The sequence below is a fragment of the Pelodiscus sinensis genome, chromosome 16 (assembly GCF_052426305.1).
Source record: "Pelodiscus sinensis isolate ZL-2025 chromosome 16, ASM5242630v1, whole genome shotgun sequence".
Lineage (NCBI taxonomy): Eukaryota > Metazoa > Chordata > Testudines > Trionychidae > Pelodiscus > Pelodiscus sinensis.
In genome coordinates this window covers 2,717,772-2,726,703 of record NC_143067.1, presented here as the reverse complement: position 1 = coordinate 2,726,703, position 8,932 = coordinate 2,717,772, and the positions used below count along the sequence as shown (strand labels likewise).

Below are 8,932 nucleotides of genomic sequence, written 5' to 3'. Positions count from 1 at the left end.
GCAAGTCTGTAAGTCGAACCTGCCCGGATACAAAATTTGTATCCGCTGCCGCACCTGCATCCGCAAACATGAGCCGTGGCTGCAGACAACTGTGGATATAGAAGGGACAGCCACGCATGTGCAGGCTCCTAGATGCAAACTTTGTATCCGCCTCTGCAAAAATGAGCCAGGGATATCCGCAGCCACAGCTGCAGAGGCGGATAATTGCGGGTATAAAGTGGATTTCCATGGATTTGCAGGGTTGTAGCTATAAGGATGCAGCCAGGGAAACTGAAACTGGTCTTTCCTTCTCAGCCTCAGCCATTCCAACAGGCTATCCCGTGAAATGATCTCCCAGGAAAAGAAAAGGAGAGCTGCATAGAGACTCTGTGTAGAAATAAGTCCTACTACAAAATTACAGCTGGCTGGGGGAGAAATAATCCATACACTATCAAAGAGTCAGCACACCACAAATGCTGTTTGACAGGGCAGACAAGGCCCTGAGTCTAAAAAGAGCCATAGAGAAGTCCTCCAGGAGGCTAGAGAGGCTTTGATGGAATTAGCCAATCAGGGGCCAGAGAGGCCTACAAGAGGAGCTGCCAGGCTCAGCAGCAGTGGGTGTGGGACAGAGCTCAAGGTGAGCAGACTGTGAAGCTGGCTGAGGAAGTTGCCTTCAGGAGGGGGAACCCTGGAGTGGGGAAAGAGACTGAAGTGAAAGAGAGAGACAGACTTGGAGACACCAGCAAAACTTGTTACCAGCAGGTAGGACCCTTTGTGGCAATAGGTCACTGATGCTCCACAGGGCCCTTCCCACCCTCTGGTTTAAATACAATGCTCAGATCCCTCCCCTGAAGTGGAGTACATGAGCCCCTCACTCAGCTACCTCTGTTAAGACTCCCAGCTGCCAAGAATCTATTGTTGTTATTCTTTGTCTTCCCCTGACTAATGTGTCAGCGCAAGGCGTTCCTCTACTTCCCCACCGAGTCGAGAGCCTAGGAACAGTGGTCAGGAAGGCAGAGGATTTTGTTTTAAAGTTAGAAACAAATCAAAGCGAGACATGGTGCGACACTAAGAATTTCCTGTTACTAAGAATGTCCGCGTGGTGTTCTAACCGGTTTCCAGGGAAGAGGGAGATTGTTCAGTGCACTCCTTGTGGTGTATTTTGCTGTGATTCCCTCCGGGGTATTACACGCAAATGGATAGGGTTAGCCCCGAATTTAACCTCTGCTAAGGGTTCTGCCTTTTCTGTAATGGCAGAGAAAGGAGCAGGCTGGCTGCTGTTTTACTACCACACCCTCACCTGGGTAGGGAACCTGGTGGGAACCCCTCAGAAATATGTTTGTTAGCGCACATGGTGCTACGCTGCAGGAGATGAATAATGCTGTACCACGTTAGCTGCCAGGTGGCCTCTGTCTGTACGATGGCTCCTCGGCTTTTGTGCCGTGTTTGGTCTTAATTCTCCTGGCTGTTTCAGCTCCTTCTCTCGAGTGGTTTTATTGAAACATCTAGCTGCTTATTCCAGTTTAAGGATCTGTTATTTATGATTCCCGCCCCTTTGTTTGGTCTATTTATAGCTGCTCAGATGTCTTAGTGAATTGCTTTTAAGCAGGGGACACACTCACGAGGGTTGGGTTTGCTGGCAGGAGAGTATGGGCTGTGAAAAGGAGGCATTTGGGACCGGTGGCGATGTGGCTGGCTGCTCCACAAAGACATTAGAAACCACAGAACTGTTCAAGATTTCCCCTCTCGATGGTTCCTCGGGAGAAGATGAAAATCAACAGGCAAGCAGGAATATGGTGGACTAGCTGCTCAGGTGACGTAAATTACCATGGCTTGATGGACCCTGCTGATGCACGTCACTGAGGAGCTGGTCCAATGACTTCCAGTAATTGAAACCACAAGTTCTGTATGGACCCTGGAGACTTTTTCAAGTCTTCTCCAACTAGCAGAGATCACATGCTGGAGCCTTCAAAACGGATCCTTCTTGGTTCCTCCCTGGTGTTTGTCATAGAATCCCAGGGCTGGAAGAGACCTCACAAAGTCATCGAGTCCAGCCCCCTGCCCAAAGCAGGACCAATCCCAACTCAATCATCCCAGCCAGGGCTCTGTCAAGCCGGGACTTAAAAACCTCTAGGGACGGAGATTCTGCCCCCTCCCTAGGGAACCCAGCCCAATGCTTCCCCACCCTCCTAGGGAAATTGTTTTTCCTAATATCTAACCTAGACCTCTCCCACTGCAACTTGAGACAATGGTTCTCCTCGTTCTGTCATCTGCCACCACTGAGAACAGCCTCTCTCCACCCTCTTTCAGGTAGTTAAAGGCTGCTCTCAAATCCCCTCTCACTCTTCTCTTCTGTAGACTAAACAAGCCCAAATCCCTCAGCCTCTCCTCATAAGTCATGTGCTCCAGCCCCCTAAACATTTTTGTTCTCCTCTGCTGCACCCTCTCCAATACGTCCACATCCTTTCTCTATTGGGGGCCCCAGAACTGGACACAATACTCCAGATGTGGCCTCACCAGAGCCAAATAAAGGGGAATAATCACTTCTCTGGATCTGCTGGCCATGCTCCTCCTAATGCACCCTAATATGCCTTTAGTCTGCTTGACTACAAGGGCGCCCTGTGGACTCGTATACAGCTTCTCAGCCACTGCAATCCCCAGGTCTGAACGGGAAATGCAGCCCTGTCCGGACAGCCCTTACAGGGTTTAGTCCCCATTGAAGTCCTCGGCGTAAGTGGGATGAGGTGCTCGTCTTTTGCCTCTGAGGGACGTTTCCAAGGAAAGACGCCATACCATGACCCAAGAGTCCTGCCTCCCTCCCCCGGGGCTGTAAGCTTGGGGTTGCTTTCTCACAGGCTGCCATTTTATAACATAATGCACTTACCAGACTTTGGGCCTGCTAGGCCCAAACAAGAATCAGGCTTTCCCTCAGCAGCATTTTAAAACAACCCATAATCCCCGAGCTGTCGTGCCAGGCCAGTCCTGTCGTTAAATCGTAAGCGTCCCTTTCAATGCTGTAGTAAAATCCTGCATTTTAAATGTTACGTTTTCCCCAGTCCCCTCCTTTCTCTCCTCCTCCCCCTCTTATGACCTCATTCCCTCTCTCTTCGCTGGCCTGATGTTGCTCATGCACAGACCTGGACGCTTCGCCGCCTTCTCGTTTCCCGCTCTTTTCACTTCATGTACAGCCCCTCTCTGCCGATTTTGCTCGAGGCCTCGTGCCCACGGAAGGGAATTTGACCCAATACTTGATTTCTGTGAATGTGTAGGGAAAGGAATGTATTGCTTAAAAAAAAACACCCTAATTTCGCTGAGCACAGGTAGGCCATCATGCATAGCTGTCTTGTGTACACCATGCAATGTCGACATGGTGCGATGTTGATCCAGGAATACACGAATTTGACAGGTCAGAAAGAGCACCAAAAATGATGAAAGGTTTAGAAAACCATGACCTCTGAGGGAAGGCTGAAAGAATTGGGCTTGTTTAGCTTAGAAAAGAGAAGACTGAGAGGGGACATGATAGCAGCTTTCAAGGACCTTAAAGGGTGTTACAAGAGGAGGGAAAAAACATTCTCCTTAACCTCAGGATAGGCCAAGAAGCAATAGGCTTAAACTGCAGCAAAGGAGGTTTAGGTTGGACATTAGAAAAAACTTCCTACCTGTCGGGGTGGTCAAGCATTGGAATAAATTGCCCAGGGAGGTTGTGGAATCTCAATCACTGGAGATATTTAAGAGCCAGTAGACAGACACCTGTCAGGGATGGTCTAGAGATGGTGCTTGGTTCTGCTGTGAGGGCAGGGGACTGGACTCGATGACCCCTCGAGGTCCCTTCCAGTTCTAGAGTTCTAGGATTCTAGTATGCTATGCTATAATCCTCTTCCAATCAAAGCCTAGTGTTAAACAGAAAGGGCCTGATCCTGTGCTTGCTGAAATCTGCATAAAGTCTCCCGCTGACGCCTGACTAACCCACCATCGCGTCCATGGCCTTGCTGAGTCCTATGGCTTCTAAGAAGCAGGGTTCGAATCAATGCGGCAGGATGTAGGAGGACCCCTGGGACTCTGAAACTCCTCTGCAACTAGCAGAGCCCATGTTCCAATGGGATTAGGATCAGGCCCTCGTTGATTCAGCAGTTTTTAGAAATGTGTATCCGTCAGCCCGTCCGTCGGCGAGTCTGCTTCTTGAAGAACTCTTCCTGAACGGTGAGAGCTAGGACCACCGCATGCGGGCGGCAGCTTCCTCGCCTTCTATCTTAAAGGCGTTCGGCTGTGCCAGGACAATGGGATGTGCCTGCACTGGGATTGTTTCATACCAGACGGAAAGGGAGGGGTGAGAGAGCAGGGACTGTTATACTCCCCCACAACCACAAGGGGGCAGCCGCTGGTCAGCAGTCCCCGCCACCCCGGCCTGCCCTGCGGAGGAGTTGCCAGTTGCTGTGCAGCCCCACCCCCACCTCAGGGCTAGGCTCAGGGGTGCACAGCCCACCTGTCCCCGGGCTGGCCTTGGGGTGTAGCTTATGGCCAAGGTGCCTGGCCTCCCTACCCCAGGCCCACCCGAGAAAAAGCTGGTGGCTGGGGTGCATAGCCCTTCCCCGCCCCAGAAAGAAGCTGCGGGGTGGGCTGCTCAGCCTCCGCTGCCCTGCCCCCCACCCCGGGGAGAAACCGATGGCCACCTCCCTTCCCCCCCCCCTCCCCCCCGGCAGTCAGGTTGGTAATTATGATTGTCCCTGACTCATCGGAGGGCACCCGAGATAGAAAGGCACCATGACTCAGCCAAGGCCTCACGGGGAGTCGATACAGATTCGCCTCAGATTCCGAACCCGGGCGCCTTCCTCCAGAGCAGATTGCTTCTTGGAATAGCCCTGCTTAGTCCTGTAAAGCCGCCTGCCACCGCTGCCCTGTGGAGAAGCTGCTGAACGCCCAAATGACCTTTTTCGTTGCTCCCGAGTTGATGACAGAAAACAGGATAGGACGGTGTCAACGTGATTTCTCGTGCATGCTGTATATTTTTTAGCCCTCTCTCACCTGCTCTTTAGGTTTTTTACTTTTGGTCTTTTTTTTGTTAATTGTTGCTATTTGATTTCTGTTTTCCCTGCGTAACCCCCCTCCCCCCTATGTGTGTCCTTGGTGTTTGAGCCGAGGTGCCCTGAGCCGGGAATAAAGAATCGGTAGAAGGATTGTGAGTGTTGCTGCCCCACCTCCATTCCTTCCCCCTTTACCCACCCTCACACGCTCTGATCTGCCAGTGATCTCAGGAATACCGAGACCCACCACTCTCTCTAGGGATCTGTCTGCTGCGACCGCCTCAGGCCTTTCCTGAAGAGAGACTGCTAATTGGGGGAAATTATGTTGCATTACGTGTGGTGATTTTCTGATGCAGACTCGTGTCTGCAGGGAACGCAGCTACCTCCTGCCCTCAAACCTCCCCCCACAACTCACCAGGAGTTTAGGACTCGGGATATGGCTCGCTGAACCTGTGTGCAAACTGCTAATACTGAGGCAGATGCATACACTGTGCAGAACTTTAAAGACGTAGCCACGTAGATACAATTCTGCTTCACAACTGGGTAATGTAGGAGCATGTTAGAGCTGATGATGGAATCCAACTAACAGAAGAACGGCCAGACTGGGACAGACCAAAGGTCCATCTAGCCCAGCGTCCTGTCTGCCGACAGTGGCCAACGCCAGGTGCCCGAGAGGTAGTGAACAGAACAGGGAATCATCAAGTGGTCCCTCTCCTGTCACCCATTTCCAGCCTCTAACAAACAGAGGCTAGGGACACCATTAAGCAGACTAAGCACGTGCTTAGGGCACCAGCAAAGCAGGGGCACAAAAAAAAAAGAGATTTTTTTTTTTTAAATTTGATATTTCAAAAAAAGCATTGAAGTTGTCATCGGGGGAAAAGTCAGAACTCCGCAGAATGCTCTTTTTCTCAGCTGAAAAGAATATAAAACCCTCAGAGAACAACGTGTCGGGACAGACTCGATTCACTTTCCCTATTGTGTATGGAAGCGGACGTGCTTCGTCAAGTCAGCTTCGATGAACGTATCCAGAATTTTGCAATCAGAAAATCTAGAAAGAAGCTATTTTAATTTCAGAAGACATGTCAGTTTTGTGTCATTTTGAAAAATACAATTTTATTTCACGGTATGGTTTTGTTTTTATTTTGAATTACATTTGCGGGGCACCATAATCTTTTCAGTGCTTAGGGCCTCTAAAAGTCTTAATCCGGCCCTGCCAATATGTATTGATGGACCTAAACACCATGTATTTATCTAGTTGTTTTTTGAACCCTATTAAAGCCCTGGTCTTCACAACATCCTCTGGCAAGGAGTTCCACAGGTTGACTATGCACTGTGTGAAGAAAAACTTTCTTTGGTTTGTTTTAAACCTGCTACCTATTCATTTCACTTCGTGACCCCTAGTTCTTATGGTATGGGAACACGTAAATAACTTTGCCTTATTTACTTTGTCCACATCTGTCATGATTTTATAAATCTCTCTCATATCCCCCATTAGTCTCCTCTTTTCTAAGCTGAAAAGTCCCAGTCTTTTTCATCTCTTTTCAGATGGCAGCCGTTCCAAACCCCTCAGCATTTTTCGTTGTCCTTTTCTCACCCTTTTCCAATGCCAAGATAGCTTTTTTGAGATGAGGCGGCCACATCTGTACACAGTATCCCAGATGTGGGCATCCCATGGATATATACAGAAGCAATAAATTATTCTCAGAGAACTGATGAGTTTACTTTTGAAAACCCCTGGGTCTTACTGACCCTTCAGAAATTCAGTCCGGGTACTATTGTTTTTTCAAGGGGAAAAGTGCATTGACATACAGGGCTAACTCTGTTGCCTACATTTGAACCTTATATCAACTTTTTCCCTTCTCCAGCAAAAAAGTCTAAAGAGGCACCTATTATCAGAGTCATCACAGATGCTGGGTTACCTGCAGAGAATGCATGGACAGGGAGGGGGAAAAATGTGAATAGATCGTCAGTTCCTCCGCGCTTTCCTTTACACAGATTTATCAGTTGCGATCTGTTGGAGAGATGCTAAGTCAGATCCTCCTCTGGTGAAAACCAGCAGTGCGCCTTTGACTTCAGCACAATGAGGCTGACTTTTCCGGACTGTTGTTTTGGCCCACTAAGGTGTCCTAGACTCTACAAGTAATTGAAGGGAATACAAAGAAAAGTGCCTCTTTCCTGCCTTTGAGGAAGAGGGGGCATAGTCTTACAAAATGTGACTAATCTAAAGAGCCTGCGATACTGTGTGCAGATGTGGTCACCTCATCTCAAAAAAGAGATCTTGGCATTGGAAAAGGGTCAGGAAAGGGCAACAAAAATGACGAGGAGTTTGGAATGGATCCCATATGTGGAGAGATTAAAAAGACTAGGATTTTTCAGCTTAGAAAAGAGGAAGAGGGGGATAGGATAGAGATCTATAAAATCATGCCTATGGTGGGGAAAGTGAATAAGGAAAAGTGATTTTCTTGTTCCCATAACATGAGAATGAGGGGCCACCAATTGAGATTAACAAATAGCAGATTTAAAAACAAACCAACGGAAGTACTTCTTCACACAGCACATAGTTAACCTGTGGAACTCCTTGCCAGGGGATGTTGTGAAGGTCGGGACTTTAACAGGGTTCAAAAAAGAGCTAGATAAATTCATGGAGGTTAGGTCCATCAATGGTGATTAGCCAGGATGGGTAGGAATGGTATCCCTAGCCTCTGTTTGTCAGAAGCTGGAAATGGATGCCAGGGGAAGGATCACTTGATGATTCCCTGTTCTGTTCATTCCCTCTGGGGCACCTGGCATTGGCCACTGTTGGCAGACAGGACACTGGGCTAGATGGACCTTTGGTCTGATCCAGTCTGGCCATTCTTATGGTCTAGAAGATGTGTTTCCCAGAACCTTATCATCACCCCTCACACACAGACCTTTCTTTACACTCTCACAACTCAGCCTTTTCTGGATGACCTGTTGTGCCAACGTGTTTGGACAGTCCTAACAATACATTGATTTTCTTTAGCTGATTTCTGCCAGAACCTTGTGGCTCTGTGTAATGTAGTGTATCAATGTCACCATGGAGAAGCAGGGAGAATATGCTTTCCTATCAAAATCAATCCAGAAATAGCATCTTACACATTTGGATTTTTTCATGGGCGAATACTGGTGGGTGCATAAATACATTATCTTTGTAAGCTGGCACTGGGGTTTCTATCAAAGGGATTCTAATGTATACTTCATGTACCAGCCACAACTATCGTCAGTTATTTCATGTACCCAGGGGTGGCCTGTGCGTATAGGCCGACTTGGCCATCGCCTAAGGCGCCGCCTTCAACGGGACGCCCAATGATGATGTCACGCCAGTGAGGGTCGTGCAGGTGGGGGCGACGATCGTGGGTTCTGCCTGGGGCGACAGCTGCTAGCAGAGACCAAGGATATACCACTAGAGACCAAGGATCTCTCCCTTGTTGCCTGGGAAGGGCAAAGCCAGAGGAATCTCTGGTGGAGGTCCGTCGTGGTCCTCATGTGCAAATCAGTCATCCAACCTGGGTATAGAGGTGAAAGACTAATTGAACCATGTAGTAGCTGCTTCCCTCCGAAGTTTCCCTCCAAAGAACTGGCGCTCGTCTGTCTCTGTCGTTTTTTTAAGAGCAGGTTAGGCAGACATCTATCAGGGATGATCTAAACGGTGCTTGATCCTGCCATGAGGGCAGGGGACTGGACTTGATCATCTCTCAAGGTCCCTTCGGGTACGTCTACACTGCAACACTATTTTGAAAAAACGAGCACTATTCCGAAATAACAAAGCCCGTGTCTACACAGCAGGCAGTGATTTCGAAATAGTTTCGAAATACCGTCAAGCTGGAGGACTTCTTACTCCGACTCCTGTAACCCTCATTGTATGAGGAGTATGGAGAAAGAGTGCTCTATGTCGAAATAAGTGCTGTGTA

At 48.8% G+C, this 8,932-nt stretch overlaps 1 long non-coding RNA gene across 1 annotated transcript in view; it reads left to right on the top strand.

The window, feature by feature from the left end:
• The first annotated feature begins 586 nt into the window (after nt 1-586).
• LOC142818756 (uncharacterized) overlaps nt 587-8,932 on the top strand; it is an 86,733-nt gene continuing 78,387 nt past the window's right edge. Inside the window, exon 1 of the long non-coding RNA XR_016346930.1 lies at nt 587-741. This is a non-coding gene — a long non-coding RNA (uncharacterized LOC142818756). The remainder of the gene's footprint in view (nt 742-8,932) is intronic.